Source organism: Pseudophryne corroboree, unplaced genomic scaffold (assembly GCF_028390025.1).
Source record: "Pseudophryne corroboree isolate aPseCor3 unplaced genomic scaffold, aPseCor3.hap2 scaffold_897, whole genome shotgun sequence".
Lineage (NCBI taxonomy): Eukaryota > Metazoa > Chordata > Amphibia > Anura > Myobatrachidae > Pseudophryne > Pseudophryne corroboree.
In genome coordinates, this window is record NW_026970476.1 from 120,986 (window position 1) to 133,143 (window position 12,158).

General features: G+C 35.8%; 4 non-coding genes across 4 annotated transcripts; all 4 read left to right on the top strand.

The window, feature by feature from the left end:
• Nucleotides 1–173: 173 nt before the first annotated feature.
• Nucleotides 174–266, top strand: TRNAI-UAU (transfer RNA isoleucine (anticodon UAU)). Its single transcript is given in 2 exon segments — nt 174–211; nt 231–266. It is a non-coding gene; the product is annotated as a tRNA-Ile (tRNA).
• Nucleotides 267–1,966: 1,700 nt separating this feature from the next.
• Nucleotides 1,967–2,059, top strand: TRNAI-UAU (transfer RNA isoleucine (anticodon UAU)). The gene is given in 2 exon segments: nt 1,967–2,004; nt 2,024–2,059. It is a non-coding gene; the product is annotated as a tRNA-Ile (tRNA).
• A 2,605-nt stretch (nt 2,060–4,664) lies between these two features.
• TRNAI-UAU (transfer RNA isoleucine (anticodon UAU)) lies at nt 4,665–4,757 on the top strand. Its single transcript is given in 2 exon segments — nt 4,665–4,702; nt 4,722–4,757. It is a non-coding gene; the product is annotated as a tRNA-Ile (tRNA).
• Nucleotides 4,758–11,847: 7,090 nt separating this feature from the next.
• TRNAI-UAU (transfer RNA isoleucine (anticodon UAU)) lies at nt 11,848–11,940 on the top strand. The gene is given in 2 exon segments: nt 11,848–11,885; nt 11,905–11,940. It is a non-coding gene; the product is annotated as a tRNA-Ile (tRNA).
• The last annotated feature ends 218 nt before the right edge of the window (nt 11,941–12,158 follow it).

The window sequence follows — 12,158 nt, forward strand, 5'->3', positions numbered from 1 at the left end:
TTTTAAACCTTTTCTATCATCGTGGGCAGATTATTCAAGTGCCATCTGGCATGCATGTTCCTTTGTTGCTCATCATTCATCACCAAAAATGATTTTCTTTTTCAATTCTTATGACTGTACTGATTGTATTGAATAAAATCCACATCTAGCATAACCAAGTAATGCTACAAAGAGCTCCAGTGGCACAATTGGTCAGCGCGCGGTACTTATAAGACAGTATCTGTTGAGCAATGCCGAGGTTGTGAGTTCAAGCCTCACCTGGAGCATCTTTGTATACTGTTTTTTTTCCTTTTCTTATGTCATAAGTCATTGATTATAAACTGCTACCTTAATATTTAATATGATATTACAAAGGATGGAAGAAAGAAAGAAAAAACACAAACATGATTGTGCATTTAAGTTGTCAGCACACATCTGCTTTGGTTCAAATGCACTGCATATCTTCCTTCAGTCAGCCAACAAAACAGCAGTGGAAAAGATTAACATACTGTTGGTAAAGCAGTTGCATCAAATTGATTTTCTGCAATATAGCATGATAATCCATACTGACAGCTCAGGTTAGTACCAGCACATTTCTTGCTGGACTTGGTAATGCAAAGAACACAGTAAACAGCTTCACTTTTTTTCAAAAATAAATAATTGACTATTAAAAACCTATCAGTCTTAAATAAGGACATCAGTAAGCACAACTGGCATAATGGATAAGGCACTGTTCTCCTAAGCCAGTGGTTGTGGGTTTAAGTCCCGTCTGAGTTGGAAGTCATTACAGCAAGTGTCTCATCACTAGAGTTGATATTTTATCCTTGCTTCAACTGTAAAACAGTCTTGCAGTGTTTAGCTTGTAAAAAATGACCACAGAAGCTAAAATATGACAAAAATAACATTGTTGTTGTTTTTTTTTAAACCTTTTCTATCATCGTGGGCAGATTATTCAAGTGCCATCTGGCATGCATGTTCCTTTGTTGCTCATCATTCATCACCAAAAATGATTTTCTTTTTCAATTCTTATGACTGTACTGATTGTATTGAATAAAATCCACATCTAGCATAACAAATTAAAACTACAAAGTGCTCCAGTGGCGCAATTGGTCTGCGCGCGGTACTTATAAGACAGTATCTGTTGAGCAATGCTGAGGTTTTGAGTTCAAGCCTCACCTGGAACATCTTTGTATACTGTTTTTTTTCATTGTCATTAGTCATTGATTATAAACTGCTACCTTAATATTTAATATGATATTACAAATGATGGAAGAAAGAAAGAAAAAACACAAACATGATTGTGCATTTAAGTTGTCAGCACACATCTGCTTTGGTTCAAATGCACTGCATATCTTCCTTCAGTCAGCCAACAAAACAGCAATGGAAAAGATTAACATACTGTTGGTAAAGCAGTTGCATCAAATTGATTTTCTGCAATATAGCATGATAATCCATACTGACAGCTCTGGATAGTACCAGCACATTTCTTGCAGGACTTGGTAATGCAAAGAACACAGTAAACAGCTTCAATTTTTTTCAAACATAAATAATTGACTATTAAAAACCTATCAGTCTTAAATAAAGACATCAGTAAGCACCACTGGCATAATGGGTAAGGCACTGTTCTCCTAAGCCAGTGATTGTGGGTTTAAGTCCCGTCTGAGTTGGAAGTTATTTACAGCAAGTGTCTCATCACTAGAGTTGATATTTTATCCTTGCTTCAACTGTAAAACAGTCTTGCAGTGTTTAGCTTGTAAAAAATGACCACAGAAGCTAAAATATGACATTAATTATGATAACATTGTTGTTGTTGTTTTTAAACCTTTTCTATCACCGTGGACAGCTTATTCAAGTGCCATCTAGCATGCATGTTCCTTTGTTGCTCATCATTCATCACCAAAAATGATTTTCTTTTTCAATTCTTATGACTGTACTGATTGTATTGAATAAAATCCACATCTAGCATAACCAATAAATGCTGCAAAGTGCTCCAGTGGCGCAATTGGTCAGCGCGCGGTACTTATAAGACAGTATCTGTTGAGCAATGCTGAGGTTGTGAGTTCAAGCCTCACCTGGAGCATCTTTGTACACTGTTTTTTTTCCTTTTCTTATGTCATTAGTCATTGATTATAAACTGCTACCTTAATATTTAATATGATATTACAAAGGATGGAAGAAAGAAAGAAAAAACACAAACATGATTGTGCATTTAATTTGTCAGCACACATCTGCTTTGGTTCAAATGCACTGCATATCTTCCTTCAGTCAGCCAACAAAACAGCAATGGAAAAGATTAACATACTGTTGGTAAAGCAGTTGCATCAAATTGATTTTCTGCAATATAGCATGATAATCCATACTGACAGCTCTGGATAGTACCAGCACATTTCTTGCTGGACTTGGTAATGCAAAGAACACAGTTAACAGCTTCAATTTTTTTCAAAAATAAATAATTGACTATTAAAAACCTAACTGTCCTAAATAAGAACATCAGTAAGCACCACTGGCATAATGGGTAAGGCACTGTTCTCCTAAGCCAGTGGTTGTTGGTTTAAGTCCCGTCTGAGTTGGAAGTCATTACAGCAAGTGTCTCATCACTAGAGTTGATATTTTATCCTTGCTTCAACTGTAAAACAGTCTTGCAGCGTTTAGCTTGTAAAAAATGACCACAGAAGCTAAAATATGACATTAATTATGATAACATTGTTGTTGTTGTTTTTTAAACCTTTTCTATCACCGTGGACAGCTTATTCAAGTGCCATCTGGCATGCATGTTCCTTTGTTGCTCATCATTCATCACCAAAAATGATTTTCTTTTTCAATTCTTATGACTGTACTGATTGTATTGAATAAAATCCACATCTAGCATAACCAATTAATGCTGAAAAGCGCTCCAGTGGCGCAATTAGTCAGCGCACGGTACTTATAAGACAGAATCTGTTGAGCAATGCCGAGGTTGTGAGTTCAAGCCTCACATGGAGCATTTTTGTATACTGTTTTTTTTTCCTTTTCTTATGTCATTAGTCATTGATTATAAACTGCTACCTTAATATTTAATATGATATTACAAAGGATGGAAGAAAGAAAGAAAAAACACAAACATGATTGTGCATTTAAGTTGTCAGCACACATCTGCTTTGGTTCAAATGCACTGCATATCTTCCTTCAGTCAGCCAACAAAACAGCAATGGAAAAGATTAACATACTGTTGGTAAAGCAGTTGCATTAAATTGATTTTCTGCAATATAGCATGATAATCCATACTGACAGCTCTGGTTAGTACCAGCACATTTCTTGCTGGACTTGGTAATGCAAAGAACACAGTAAACAGCTTCACTTTTTTTCAAAAATAAATAATTGACTATTAAAAACCTATCAGTCTTAAATAAGGACATCAGTAAGCACCACTGCCATAATGGATAAGGCACTGTTCTCCTAAGCCAGTGGTTGTGGGTTTAAGTCCCGTCTGAGTTGGAAGTCATTACAGCAAGTGCCTCATCACTAGAGTTGATATTTTATCCTTGCTTCAACTGTAAAACAGTCTTGCAGTGTTTAGCTTGTAAAAAATGACCACAGAAGCTAAAATATGACAAAAATAACATTGTTGTTGTTTTTTTTTAAACCTTTTCTATCATCGTGGGCAGATTATTCAAGTGCCATCTGGCATGCATGTTCCTTTGTTGCTCATCATTCATCACCAAAAATGATTTTCTTTTTCAATTCTTATGACTGTACTGATTGTATTGAATAAAATCCACATCTAGCATAACAAATTAAAACTACAAAGTGCTCCAGTGGCGCAATTGGTCTGCGCGCGGTACTTATAAGACAGTATCTGTTGAGCAATGCCGAGGTTTTGAGTTCAAGCCTCACCTGGAACATCTTTGTATACTGTTTTTTTCCCTTGTCATTAGTCATTGATTATAAACTGCTACCTTAATATTTAATATGATATTACAAAGGATGGAAGAAAGAAAGAAAAAACACAAACATGATTGTGCATTTAATTTGTCAGCACACATCTGCTTTGGTTCAAATGCACTGCATATCTTCCTTCAGTCAGCCAACAAAACAGCAATGGAAAAGATTAACATACTGTTGGTAAAGCAGTTGCATCAAATTGATTTTCTGCAATATAGCATGATAATCCATACTGAGAGCTCTGGATAGTACCAGCACATTTCTTTCAGGACTTGGTAATGCAAAGAACACAGTAAACAGCTTCAATGTTTTTCAAACATAAATAATTGACTATTAAAAACCTATCAGTCTTAAATAAAGACATCAGTAAGCACCACTGGCATAATGGGTAAGGCACTGTTCTCCTAAGCCAGTGATTGTGGGTTTAAGTCCCGTCTGAGTTGGAAGTTATTTACAGCAAGTGTCTCATCACTAGAGTTGATATTTTATCCTTGCTTCAACTGTAAAACAGTCTTGCAGTGTTTAGCTTGTAAAAAATGACCACAGAAGCTAAAATATGACATTAATTATGATAACATTGTTGTTGTTGTTTTTTAAACCTTTTCTATCACCGTGGACAGCTTATTCAAGTGCCATCTAGCATGCATGTTCCTTTGTTGCTCATCATTCATCACCAAAAATGATTTTCTTTTTCAATTCTTATGACTGTACTGATTGTATTGAATAAAATCAACATCTAGCATAACCAATAAATGCTGCAAAGTGCTCCAGTGGCGCAATTGGTCAGCGCGCGGTACTTATAAGACAGTATCTGTTGAGCAATGCTGAGGTTGTGAGTTCAAGCCTCACCTGGAGCATCTTTGTACATTGTTTTTTTCCTTTTCTTATGTCATTAGTCATTGATTATAAACTGCTACCTTAATATTTAATATGATATTACAAAGGATGGAAGAAAGAAAGAAAAAACACAAACATGATTGTGCATTTAAGTTGTCAGCACACATCTGCTTTGGTTCAAATGCACTGCATATCTTCCTTCAGTCAGCCAACAAAACAGCAATGGAAAAGATTAACATACTGTTGGTAAAGCAGTTGCATCAAATTGATTTTCTGCAATATAGCATGATAATCCATACTGACAGCTCTGGTTAGTACCAGCACATTTCTTGCTGGACTTGGTAATGCAAAGAACACAGTAAACAGCTTCACTTTTTTTCAAAAATAAATAATTGACTATTAAAAACCTATCAGTCTTAAATAAGGACATCAGTAAGCACAACTGGCATAATGGATAAGGCACTGTTCTCCTAAGCCAGTGGTTGTGGGTTTAAGTCCCGTCTGAGTTGGAAGTCATTACAGCAAGTGCCTCATCACTAGAGTTGATATTTTATCCTTGCTTCAACTGTAAAACAGTCTTGCAGTGTTTAGCTTGTAAAAAATGACCACAGAAGCTAAAATATGACAAAAATAACATTGTTGTTGTTTTTTTTTAAACCTTTTCTATCATCGTGGGCAGATTATTCAAGTGCCATCTGGCATGCATGTTCCTTTGTTGCTCATCATTCATCACCAAAAATGATTTTCTTTTTCAATTCTTATGACTGTACTGATTGTATTGAATAAAATCCACATCTAGCATAACAAATTAAAACTACAAAGTGCTCCAGTGGCGCAATTGGTCTGCGCGCGGTACTTATAAGACAGTATCTGTTGAGCATTGCCGAGGTTTTGAGTTCAAGCATCACCTGGAACATCTTTGTATACTGTTTTTTTTCCTTGTCATTAGTCATTGATTATAAACTGCTACCTTAATATTTAATATGATATTACAAAGGATGGAAGAAAGAAAGAAAAAACACAAACATGATTGTGCATTTAAGTTGTCAGCACACATCTGCTTTGGTTCAAATGCACTGCATATCTTCCTTCAGTCAGCCAACAAAACAGCAGTGGAAAAGATTAACATACTGTTGGTAAAGCAGTTGCATCAAATTGATTTTCTGCAATATAGCATGATAATCCATACTGACAGCTCTGGATAGTACCAGCACATTTCTTGCTGGACTTGGCAATGCAAAGAACACAGTAAACAGCTTCACTTTTCTTCAAAAATAAATAATTGACTATTAAAAACCTATCAGTCTTAAATAAGGACATCAGTAAGCACCACTGGCATAATGGATAAGTCACTGCCCTCCTAAGCCAGGAGGTCCAAGTCCCATATGGGGTGGAAGTCATTACAGCAAGTGTCTCATCACTAGAGTTGATATTTTATCCTTGCTTCAACTGTAAAACAGTCTTGCAGTGTTTAGCTTGTAAAAAATGACCACAGAAGCTAAAATATGACATTAATTATTATAACATTGTTGTTGTTGTTGTTATTTAAACCTTTTCTATCACCGTGGATAGCTTATTCAAGTGCCATCTGGCATGCATTTTCCTTTGTTGCTCATCATTCATCACCAAAAATGATTTTCTTTTTCAATTCTTATGACTATACTGATTGTATTGAATAAAATCCACATCTAGCATAACCAATTAATGCTGCAAAGTGCTCCAGTGGCGCAATTGGTCAGCGCGCGGTACATATAAGACAGTATCTGTTGAGCAATGCTGAGGTTGTGAGTTCAAGCCTCACCTGGAGCATCTTTGTATACTGTTTTTTTTCCTTTTCTTATGTCATTAGTCATTGATTATAAACTGCTACCTTAATATTTAATATGATATTACAAAGGATGGAAGAAAGAAAGAAAAAACACAAACATGATTGTGCATTTAAGTTGTCAGCACACATCTGCTTTGGTTCAAATGCACTGCATATCTTCCTTCAGTCAGCCAACAAAACAGCAATGGAAAAGATTAACATACTGTTGGTAAAGCAGTTGCATCAAATTGATTTTCTGCAATATAGCATGATAATCCATACTGACAGCTCTGGTTAGTACCAGCACATTTCTTGCTGGACTTGGTAATGCAAAGAACACAGTAAACAGCTTCACTTTTTTTCAAAAATAAATAATTGACTATTAAAAACCTATCAGTCTTAAATAAGGACATCAGTAAGCACCACTGCCATAATGGATAAGGCACTGTTCTCCTAAGCCAGTGGTTGTGGGTTTAAGTCCCGTCTGAGTTGGAAGTCATTACAGCAAGTGCCTCATCACTAGAGTTGATATTTTATCCTTGCTTCAACAGTAAAACAGTCTTGCAGTGCTTAGCTTGTAAAAAATGACCACAGAAGCTAAAATATGACAAAAATAACATTGTTGTTTTTTTTTTTTAAACCTTTTCTATCACCGTGGACAGCTTATTCAAGTGCCATCTGGCATGCATGTTCCTTTGTTGCTCATCATTCATCACCAAAAATGATTTTCTTTTTCAATTCTTATGACTGTACTGATTGTATTGAATAAAATCCACATCTAGCATAACCAACTAATGCTGCAAAGTGCTCCAGTGGCGCAATTGGTCTGCGCGCGGTACTTATAAGACAGTATCTGTTGAGCATTGCCGAGGTTTTGAGTTCAAGCATCACCTGGAACATCTTTGTATACTGTTTTTTTTCCTTGTCATTAGTCATTGATTATAAACTGCTACCTTAATATTTAATATGATATTACAAAGGATGGAAGAAAGAAAGAAAAAACACAAACATGATTGTGCATTTAAGTTGTCAGCACACATCTGCTTTGGTTCAAATGCACTGCATATCTTCCTTCAGTCAGCCAACAAAACAGCAGTGGAAAAGATTAACATACTGTTGGTAAAGCAGTTGCATCAAATTGATTTTCTGCAATATAGCATGATAATCCATACTGACAGCTCTGGATAGTACCAGCACATTTCTTGCTGGACTTGGCAATGCAAAGAACACAGTAAACAGCTTCACTTTTCTTCAAAAATAAATAATTGACTCTTAAAAACCTATCAGTCTTAAATAAGGACATCAGTAAGCACCACTGGCATAATGGATAAGTCACTGCCCTCCTAAGCCAGGAGGTCCAAGTCCCATATGGGGTGGAAGTCATTACAGCAAGTGTCTCATCACTAGAGTTGATATTTTATCCTTGCTTCAACTGTAAAACAGTCTTGCAGTGTTTAGCTTGTAAAAAATGACCACAGAAGCTAAAATATGACATTAATTATTATAACATTGTTGTTGTTGTTGTTATTTAAACCTTTTCTATCACCGTGGACAGCTTATTCAAGTGCCATCTGGCATGCATTTTCCTTTGTTGCTCATCATTCATCACCAAAAATGATTTTCTTTTTCAATTCTTATGACTGTACTGATTGTATTGAATAAAATCCACATCTAGCATAACCAATTAATGCTGCAAAGTGCTCCAGTGGCGCAATTGGTCAGCGCGTGGTACATATAAGACAGTATCTGTTGAGCAATGCTGAGGTTGTGAGTTCAAGCCTCACCTGGAGCATCTTTGTATACTGTTTTTTTTCCTTTTCTTATGTCATTAGTCATTGATTATAAACTGCTACCTTAATATTTAATATGATATTACAAAGGATGGAAGAAAGAAAGAAAAAACACAAACATGATTGTGCATTTAAGTTGTCAGCACACATCTGCTTTGGTTCAAATGCACTGCATATCTTCCTTCAGTCAGTCAACAAAACAGCAATGGAAAAGATTAACATACTGTTGGTAAAGCAGTTGCATCAAATTGATTTTCTGCAATATAGCATGATAATCCATACTGACAGCTCTGGTTAGTACCAGCACATTTCTTGCTGGACTTGGTAATGCAAAGAACACAGTAAACAGCTTCACTTTTTTTCAAAAATAAATAATTGACTATTAAAAACCTATCAGTCTTAAATAAGGACATCAGTAAGCACCACTGCCATAATGGATAAGGCACTGTTCTCCTAAGCCAGTGGTTGTGGGTTTAAGTCCCGTCTGAGTTGGAAGTCATTACAGCAAGTGCCTCATCACTAGAGTTGATATTTTATCCTTGCTTCAACAGTAAAACAGTCTTGCAGTGCTTAGCTTGTAAAAAATGACCACAGAAGCTAAAATATGACAAAAATAACATTGTTGTTGTTTTTTTTTAAACCTTTTCTATCACCGTGGACAGCTTATTCAAGTGCCATCTGGCATGCATGTTCCTTTGTTGCTCATCATTCATCACCAAAAATGATTTTCTTTTTCAATTCTTATGACTGTACTGATTGTATTGAATAAAATCCACATCTAGCATAACCAATTAATGCTAGAAAGTGCTCCAGTGGCGCAATTGGTCTGTGCACGGTACTTATAAGACAGTATCTGTTGAGCAATGCCGAGGTTTTGAGTTCAAGCCTCACCTGGAGCATCTTTGTATACTATTTTTTTTCCTTGTCATTAGTCATTGATTATAAACTGCTACCTTAATATTTAATATGATATTACAAAGGATGGAAGAAAGAAAGAAAGAAAGAAAGAAAGAAAGAAAGCACACAAACATGATTGTGCATTTAAGTTGTCAGCACACATCTGCTTTGGTTCAAATGCACTGCTTATCTTCCTTCAGTCAGCCAACAAAACAGCAATGGAAAAGATTAACATACTGTTGGTAAAGCAGTTGCATCAAATTGATTTTCTGCAATATAGCATGATAATCCATACTGACAGCTCTGGTTAGTACCAGCACATTTCTTGCTGGACTTGGTAATGCAAAGAACACAGTAAACAGCTTCACTTTTTTTCAAAAATAAATAATTGACTATTAAAAACCTATCAGTCTTAAATAAGGACATCAGTAAGCACAACTGGCATAATGGATAAGGCACTGTTCTCCTAAGCCAGTGGTTGTGGGTTTAAGTCCCGTCTGAGTTGGAAGTCATTACAGCAAGTGCCTCATCACTAGAGTTGATATTTTATCCTTGCTTCAACTGTAAAACAGTCTTGCAGTGTTTAGCTTGTAAAAAATGACCACAGAAGCTAAAATATGACAAAAATAACATTGTTGTTGTTTTTTTTTTTAACCTTTTCTATCATCGTGGGCAGATTATTCAAGTGCCATCTGGCATGCATGTTCCTTTGTTGCTCATCATTCATCACCAAAAATGATTTTCTTTTTCAATTCTTATGACTGTACTGATTGTATTGAATAAAATCCACATCTAGCATAACCAATTAATGCTAGAAAGTGCTCCAGTGGCGCAATTGGTCTGTGCACGGTACTTATAAGACAGTATCTGTTGAGCAATGCCGAGGTTTTGAGTTCAAGCCTCACCTGGAGCATCTTTGTATACTATTTTTTTTCCTTGTCATTAGTCATTGATTATAAACTGCTACCTTAATATTTAATATGATATTACAAAGGATGGAAGAAAGAAAGAAAGAAAGAAAGAAAGAAAGCACACAAACATGATTGTGCATTTAAGTTGTCAGCACACATCTGCTTTGGTTCAAATGCACTGCATATCTTCCTTCAGTCAGCCAACAAAACAGCAATGGAAAAGATTAACATACTGTTGGTAAAGCAGTTGCATCAAATTGATTTTCTGCAATATAGCATGATAATCCATACTGACAGCTCTGGTTAGTACCAGCACATTTCTTGCTGGACTTGGTAATGCAAAGAACACAGTAAACAGCTTCACTTTTTTTCAAAAATAAATAATTGACTATTAAAAACCTATCAGTCTTAAATAAGGACATCAGTAAGCACAACTGGCATAATGGATAAGGCACTGTTCTCCTAAGCCAGTGGTTGTGGGTTTAAGTCCCGTCTGAGTTGGAAGTCATTACAGCAAGTGCCTCATCACTAGAGTTGATATTTTATCCTTGCTTCAACTGTAAAACAGTCTTGCAGTGTTTAGCTTGTAAAAAATGACCACAGAAGCTAAAATATGACAAAAATAACATTGTTGTTGTTTTTTTTTAAACCTTTTCTATCATCGTGGGCAGATTATTCAAGTGCCATCTGGCATGCATGTTCCTTTGTTGCTCATCATTCATCACCAAAAATGATTTTCTTTTTCAATTCTTATGACTGTACTGATTGTATTGAATAAAATCCACATCTAGCATAACAAATTAAAACTACAAAGTGCTCCAGTGGCGCAATTGGTCTGCGCGCGGTACTTATAAGACAGTATCTGTTGAGCAATGCCGAGGTTTTGAGTTCAAGCCTCACCTGGAACATCTTTGTATACTGTTTTTTTTCCTTGTCATTAGTCATTGATTATAAACTGCTACCTTAATATTTAATATGATATTACAAAGGATGGAAGAAAGAAAGAAAAAACACAAACATGATTGTGCATTTAAGTTGTCAGCACACATCTGCTTTGGTTCAAATGCACTGCATATCTTCCTTCAGTCAGCCAACAAAACAGCAATGGAAAAGATTAACATACTGTTGGTAAAGCAGTTGCATCAAATTGATTTTCTGCAATATAGCATGATAATCCATACTGACAGCTCTGGATAGTACCAGCACATTTCTTGCTGGACTTGGCAATGCAAAGAACACAGTAAACAGCTTCACTTTTCTTCAAAAATAAATAATTGACTATTAAAAACCTATCAGTCTTAAATAAGGACATCAGTAAGCACCACTGGCATAATGGATAAGTCACTGCCCTCCTAAGCCAGGGGGTCCAAGTCCCATATGGGGTGGAAGTCATTACAGCAAGTGTCTCATCACTAGAGTTGATATTTTATCCTTGCTTCAACTGTAAAACAGTCTTGCAGTGTTTAGCTTGTAAAAAATGACCACAGAAGCTAAAATATGACATTAATTATTATAACATTGTTGTTGTTGTTATTTAAACCTTTTCTATCACCGTGGATAGCTTATTCAAGTGCCATCTGGCATGCATTTTCCTTTGTTGCTCATCATTCATCACCAAAAATGATTTTCTTTTTCAATTCTTATGACTAGACTGATTGTATTGAATAAAATCCACATCTAGCATAACCAATTAATGCTGCAAAGTGCTCCAGTGGCGCAATTGGTCAGCGCGCGGTACTTATAAGACAGTATCTGTTGAGCAATGCTGAGGTTGTGAGTTCAAGCCTCACCTGGAGTATCTTTGTATACTGTTTTTTTTCCTTTTCTTATGTCATTAGTCATTGATTATAAACTGCTACCTTAATATTTAATATGATATTACAAAGGATGGAAGAAAGAAAGAAAAAACACAAACATGATTGTGCATTTAAGTTGTCAGCACACATCTGCTTTGGTTCAAATGCACTGCATATCTTCCTTCAGTCAGCCAACAAAACAGCAATGGAAAAGATTAAC